This window comes from Limulus polyphemus, unplaced genomic scaffold (genome assembly GCF_000517525.1).
Source record: "Limulus polyphemus unplaced genomic scaffold, Limulus_polyphemus-2.1.2 Scaffold1171, whole genome shotgun sequence".
In the NCBI taxonomy this organism is placed as follows: Eukaryota; Metazoa; Arthropoda; class Merostomata; order Xiphosura; family Limulidae; genus Limulus; species Limulus polyphemus.
Window position 1 is genome coordinate 1 of NW_013666781.1, and position 7,067 is coordinate 7,067.

The window sequence follows — 7,067 nt, forward strand, 5'->3', positions numbered from 1 at the left end:
AATTGAACTGCAGTCAGAGAGTATTATTGAAGTTGAGCACGTTCGTTGTTATTAGCGCGACTGTTGAAAATAAGTGTATCGGTAAAGTTATATTCAGAAAGTATAAACCAGTTTTATTAAGAAAGGACTTGTGTCGCTAAAGTTTCGTGGGAACGAAGTTACGGAAAATCAACTAACGAACGGAGACGTAACAATATTTAAATACAAGTTAAAGTAATTATCGACATGCATAAAAAAGTGCACAATATACATGATAGAATAACTATTTATAGTAACAAATACACAGAATAATACCTAAATACTGGAAACTTTAAGAACATAGAACACACAACGTAGTAATTGAAACAGTCAACCACGATAAAAATAACTATATGTTGTAGCAGCTAAAACTGAATTAAGAAAGCAACATAATAATGAAAATTAAAATCAGTTGATGCCCCTGTCCCAGAGTTTCTTTTCGTTTATCAGCTTTTTTATGTATTGTTGCGTATCTGGTCGTTTGTTAATTTCCGTTATAAATTCTTTCCGAGGAACTTCAGCGATACAAGTCCTTTCTTAACTAAAACTAGTTTATTCTTTATCAATACAACTTTGCAATACGCAAAATTTCCACAGTCACTTTAACTTAAACACACGCTATAATTCACAACGATTCACGCACTTTACTTACGGTCACTACCGCTGGCTTGACTCAATTATCTGTCTCTATACCTATCTATCTGCTATTATATCTTCGCTTTATTTGCCGGGCTTATATACAAAAAAAAAAGAGGGCGCCTAGAAAAGACTAGAGTTGCTAGGAAAAGTCAAGATCCTTCGAGAATCTTATGACGTGTTACCAGCGTCACGTGACTTCCACTGTTGTAACAGTATGTATATATAGAGTTAATCACGCTTCATAAGAACAATGTTTCGGATCATGTACCATACTTGGAAATACTTCCTCCAAGAAAATGAAAATCCAGGAATGCTCAAGGTTACATACTAAAATAACCTTTCTTGGCTCAAAATGAAAAGAATTATACATCATTTAGTAAAAGAAAATTAACTAAATTATTTGATGGTGTTGTATCTCTAGCATAACCAACAGAACAGAGAAGTTCGGCCTAGTAATAACAGTAGATTTTCTGACCTCGGGCTATAGTGTGTATTTCCCCTTCGAGTTGCAACACATGGATCACAAAAAAGAAAGACACAAAACACGACTTTGCACAAACAATTAATGTTTAGTATCACTTTCACAACTTACAATACCAACAAACAATGATACACTACAATACAGCAACCAATAACAAACTAGGCCAAGTGGCAAATGATTATGTGAGTGGAATTGATAAGAGCGAATAAAGACTTTATTGAATTAGTTCCTCTCTGTAAGCTACCTGAACTCTGAACTAAGAATAAAAGTAAAACCCTAAGTTTTATTAAATGCAATGTGAAAAATAAAACTACTCGAATGGTATTAAACCCAGTACAAGTTAAAACAAAATTACAAGCATTACATCAATGATAAAACTAATTCATAAAGTTTAAACCTTCTTGAAAACAATCATTGCGTACAGAGAAGGCTAAAGTTATAATAAAATAATGCAAAATCTACCCACTTCATCTCCTTGACTAAAAGTAAGTTAACATTACAAGCAAGTAAAATCAATTTTGTTTACATTAAACTTTTAACTCTGCTAAAATGAAAGTTAAAGTTAAAATGTGATAATAGAAAACCGGCAGACCCAAAAGACTTCTGCTGGAGGCTTACAGGATACAAATAAACTACGCATAAGTTCCATACACAAAATCTCTATATGAATTGTACATGCAATTTTCTCCCCAAGCCCTAACATTATCTTATATATTCTAATAAACTCTCAAGTTTTTAGCATAATAAAACAGTTATTGATGCTTCTAAGACCAATTAGAAACAGGCAGTACGGACCACAAATGATTTTACCCACAACCAGTGGCGGACTGGGTCTAAACTTTCTACCTGGAACACTTGTAAAAGGGCCCACTTAATCCCAAAATGTAGTCAAAGGAATCAAATAAAAGTAAAGGTTTTAAGCAAATAAAATGTTACAGCTGTTCAATATTGTTGTATTTATTTATGTTAATACGTGCATAATACAAATACTAGAAAATCTTATTAACATTATAATAAAAATGAAAATCTCAATCATACAACAACCAATCCGGGTAATTTACAAAGCATAATATTGAAATTGTTTTCAAAGTATAATTAAAATTGGAACGTGTGCATTTTTTATTGTGTGCACATGTCATTAAAACAGTCAAAATTCAGTAATTTACAAAGCACAAATCACCTAGACAGCAAGCAATCTAGAAAACTGTGTTGATTTTTTCACAAGAAAAGAAATAATATCACCCACAGAAATTTCAGAAAGTAAATCTTTTTTGATGCTCATCAGCATAAAAAGTTTCAAGCAGCTCATTTGATAGCGAAGAGCGTAATCGAGTTTTTACATTTTTCAACTTACTGAATGCGCGTTTGCCACTGACTTGTGTGAACGACAGGGTCGAAAGATATTTGTAAGCTAAGAACAAATTCGAGTATGCAGATACGTACAAAGAATACTTAAATAGAATACGGAAACAGCAAAGCATGCACTTCCTACATGACTTTCCAGAAGTGCAACGTGAACCTGAAATTACATCAAAGTGAGTTTGAAGTATCTGTTTTGATTCTTGGTGTCTGGTTGTTGCAAACTCTTCATTCAGAGTTTTCGAAAGACTGTCGAAGTTTAGGATGAAAGACTGCAATTCATTGCTCAGTTCCTGCTTGTCCAAACCAAGACGACTGCATATGTTTTTCAGCGCTTCTGGTGGCAATCCATTTTCTTTGAGTTTTTGGAAACGATGTGGATCAAAACATGCTGTGTCAGTTACATTTTCACGGTTGTTAAAGAAACTTCAACAATACTTGTCGTAATTTGGTCGATCACTCGACGAAACACTTTCACCGTGGATCATCAAATCTTTCATCCAGGGAATCATCCCTCTGGAGTTCACCAGGCATTCGTCTCTTTCTTGATGTTCTCATCTTCCTGAATTCCCCTTCTATTGCAAAAACAGTTTCCTCCTCATCATCGAACATTTGATTCGCTGCCCCAATGAAATTTCTGGTTGTTTTCATGATGTTTTCGAAGTCCAGATGTTTTAAAACCTCTTTCGCTTTTTCTAACATATTCCAAGCACTAAGATAATCTAAGCCTTCAGTTTGCAGATATTCCGAGGCCGATCTCAGGGTACTGTACACCCGCAATAACAAGAAACTTGTTAATTGAGTGTCAAAGATACGCCATTTATCAAGAAGTGAATTAGCCTCAAAAGTAACTTTCGCATCAAATTTGGGAGATTCGACAATCCGAAGCAAGACAGCAATCAAAAGGTGAAACAACTCAGGCTGTGGTGAGTCAAACTTCCGAAAATATGTTCAAGGGCCGCGTGATTAGCCCACCAACGGGTTTCTCTAATCTTCTGCAAACGTTTCAGTTTCGCTGATCCAACCATCTTCTCTGAAGTATCTTCTGTCCAGATGTTCAATCTCTTACATGATTCCGAAAACAAATGTCGCTGTTGACTGTAGTAGTCCGATCAAGTTTTTGACCGGCATAATATTTTGGACCAGATCTGTTGATGCCAAATTAAGGATATGAGCATAGCACCAAATGTATACGGATTGTGGACTTCATCTCTTATATACTTCACCACACCACTATACTCACCTCTCATGTTAGCAGCTCCATCAAACGACGCACCTGCAATGTTCACCACTTTTAATCCACTTCATTTGTTGGTATAAACCATATCCAGTAGCGTCTGTAACCTTGTTTAGAGCAAAAAAAACGTTCTTTTACTTCATCCAACAAAACATAACGCAAAATTATGGATTCCTGATCAATCACTGCTGTGTCTTGAGTACTACCCATTTGCACAAAATATTTCTGATTCACAATTTCATTAACAATGCGTGACTTCATAATGCTTCGGATAGCTGACAGTATATAGTTCACGGTTGTTTTGGATAACATTAATACCATATTTCCGCGTCCTTTTGATTTTTCTTTTCCTTTTTCCTTAAAGACTTTTCTCGGTCCTTACAAACCTCGACAACTTTGCTTATGTGACTAGCCAAAGGTACATCAAATTGGGAGAGAAGCAGTATCGTTTCTAAAAAGTTACCGTGATCAATGTTCTGGTTTTCAAGGTAAAGACCTGATTCACTACGATGTCCTCTGTACGGCAGTGCTTGTTTCCTAAAAATCTGATCACAGCTAATATGCGCTTGAATGTTTTCCATAACTTGTTTCCGTCTCAATTTAACGCCTTCCTTTGCCAGCAAAGATTCTATATCTCTTTCCTCTTCAGCACTGAAAAATGCCAGAACTGCTACATTGTGTGACTTTGACGCCTCGTGTTCAGAAATTCTTTGATAAATGTGGGAAAACTTCGTAAAGCCAGTTGAAAATGCTGTTTTTGAGTTGGAAAAGGCCTAACAAACTTTGCAATAAACAGCCTTAACTTCTTTGTTCTCAACTTTCACTGTCAGCCAATTTCGAAAAACTCTGTTCTCAGAGATTTTACTTTTGGATCAAATGTCAGAAAATTAACATCTTTGAACGTTGGCTGCATTGCTGTAGAACGTGGTAGCTGCATTCTTCTGGCAAGGGGTGCAGTTGCAGATATTTTGGAATGGTTCTTGTTCTTGATTTTCTACATTTTCCACCTGCGTATCCTCATTCACTTGATGAAGTTCACTTTCTGTTTCTAGGTTATAAATTTCTTCTCTTCCTTCGTTTTCTGTTTGTGGATCTACTCCTACTGTGCTATCTTGACTTTCTTGTGAGTGAAGGGGTTCTTCCGAAGAATCTGGTTAGATACTGAAAAAGTGTGTGATTGCTGATTTAGCAGTTTCGCGTAGCATTTTCTTATTGGACTCGTCGCATTTTTGAGCACCAGACTTGTATTTCCTCTTGCGTGAGCTATCCATTCTGAAAAAAGAACATATGTGTATAGATTTCAGTTTTCTTTTTCCGTTATTTCCAAAGTAATGGAACATCACTTGGGGCCCACCGTGAAATTTCCCGGTATACCGGTAGGCCAGTCCGCCACTGCCCACAACTATTATCTGATTCGCCGACAAGGATAACTCTGTGTACTAATTAAATACAATGTTGTTATTCATGTAAAAGAATCAAATCAGTTGGCTTTGGCTTTCACCTAACGTCTTTTGCCGCGTAGAGAGAGTTAAAATTTGTAACTCATGCCTTACTGCATCTGAAAAGGAAATTAAGAAAAATAACATAATTAGAAAAAATACTTTTAAACTAAAGGGGTTGAAAACATACAGTACGTCCATTTACTACAAATGACAAGAAAATGCCCCCCAGTGACACAGCGGTATGTCTGCGGACTTACAACGCTAGAATCCGGGTTTCGATACCCGTGGTGAGCAGAGCACAGATAGCCCATTGTGTAGCTTTGTGCTTAATTACAAACAAACAAACAGTCAAGAAAATAAATAAATAAATAAAGACAACATCATGAAACTAGATCTGAAAGTTAATTGGATCAACAAAAATAATCTGAAATAATATACTAGTACAATTTCGATACATGAATAAAAAAACAATTAAATTTAACCAAACATAGGTAGATTTTACAACCTGTGACGTTTAATGCTGTATTCTCATGTAATATGATCAATATAACACAAACTTTGAAAGTTAATTTAACAAACGCATATTGGTAGCGCAATGGTTAAGATGTTTGTATCGGGATCGAATCTAGGGTGCACATGCTATCTTAGTCTGTGCGATAACATGTGTGTTGCGACAAGGCATCCACATGTTTAGTATGGAGGGAGAGGGGCCTAGAAAATTACACTATGCTATTTGTAATCTAGCATGAAACTTTAAACTAGATATACACAGACAAAACTTAAATAAACTAAACTGAAATAACCTTTGACATATACGACTAGATCACATTATTAATATTTTACAATATAGAAGTACACATTAAAATATCTAAAACACTTGATATTTACATGCTGAACTGCCAATAATTTAAGACAATGGTAGAGGGTAGTTCTTCTGTTGAATTGTAGCGCTCCATTGACGTTTTTCTCGAGATTTCATTCATTCACACTAGGTTCTTTTTCATTTGAGCTAGCTTATTGTTGGCAATGCTAAATTCTCTAGTCAACTGCCCTGGGGTCTCCTTAGTCCTGGTTGCAATTTTCCTCTATGAGTATGAATACCCAGGCTTCCACCCAGCAGACAGTTTTTGTCTTGGTAGCATTTTAATGAATTGGTACTGCCTTTAGATCAAAATATACTAGGATTCTGGTGAGTGGCTCCACTGGTAGTTCATATTTCTTCAGATCCAGCTATGGTGATCACAGACAATGATGACACAGATGTGGTGACTGTTAATGCCTGTGTTGGCATTCCAGTAGCTGCCTTCTTGTTTTTTTTTCTGGCCTTTTCCTTGGCTACCAGGTGGGAGGTGTTACATATTAGAATTTCTAATAGTCCGAAGCTGAGTTAACTGATAATTTATGTTTAGTAGTTAAATTGTACTTTGGATTTAGTATTTAAATATATACCGATATTTTAATCGATTTACGATATTTGCCAACAAGATTGATACACACCGTTTTTGTTTTTAACTCAAATACGTTTTAATGTACACACAACAATACAAATTACAGTAACAATTATTACAAAGAGTTATTACAAACAAAGATTTATAAACCAAAGTTTCGCAAACTTACAAACAATTTAAAGTCTTCTTTCTAGTCTGGAACTTCTTTGATACCTTATCGAGGGTTCACGATGAGCTAATTAATTACGAGATGATATAGGTACGATTCGCTTAAAGGGAAGCTTTGTCCTTTGCCACACACGCTGAGTTGAAGTTAGGTAATGTTTTCGTAAAAGTATTAATGTCTGATGTGAATCCACTGAAGTTAAAAGGTTTCTAATGTTCGAAATTTATAAATATTCCTGTCAAATATCTGAAGTTTCCGATTAATAAGTAGTTATAAC